The sequence below is a fragment of the Oenanthe melanoleuca genome, unplaced genomic scaffold, assembly GCF_029582105.1.
Source record: "Oenanthe melanoleuca isolate GR-GAL-2019-014 unplaced genomic scaffold, OMel1.0 S015, whole genome shotgun sequence".
NCBI classification, from domain to species: Eukaryota; Metazoa; Chordata; class Aves; order Passeriformes; family Muscicapidae; genus Oenanthe; species Oenanthe melanoleuca.
The window spans coordinates 82,210-82,503 of NW_026612664.1; positions in this window are offsets into that span (position 1 = coordinate 82,210).

Consider the following 294-nt stretch of genomic DNA (forward strand, 5'->3'; position numbering starts at 1 on the left):
AATTTATCCTGGATTTTTCCCGATGTTTTTCCCAAGAATGACAGGGATTTTGACTGGTTTGGGGTGTTTCAATATCGATTTTAGGACTATTTCTGGCCATTTTCATCCCGATGTTGTGGGGATTTTCGCTTGTCTTCCTGGGAATTTGTTAGACCAAATTTATCCTGGATATTTCCCGACATCTTTCAAAATAATGATTGAAATTTTGACCGGTTTCGGGTGTTTCAGTGTCGATTTTAGGACTATTTCTAGCCATTTTCATATGCATTTTTTGGGGATTTTTGCATGTTTAAT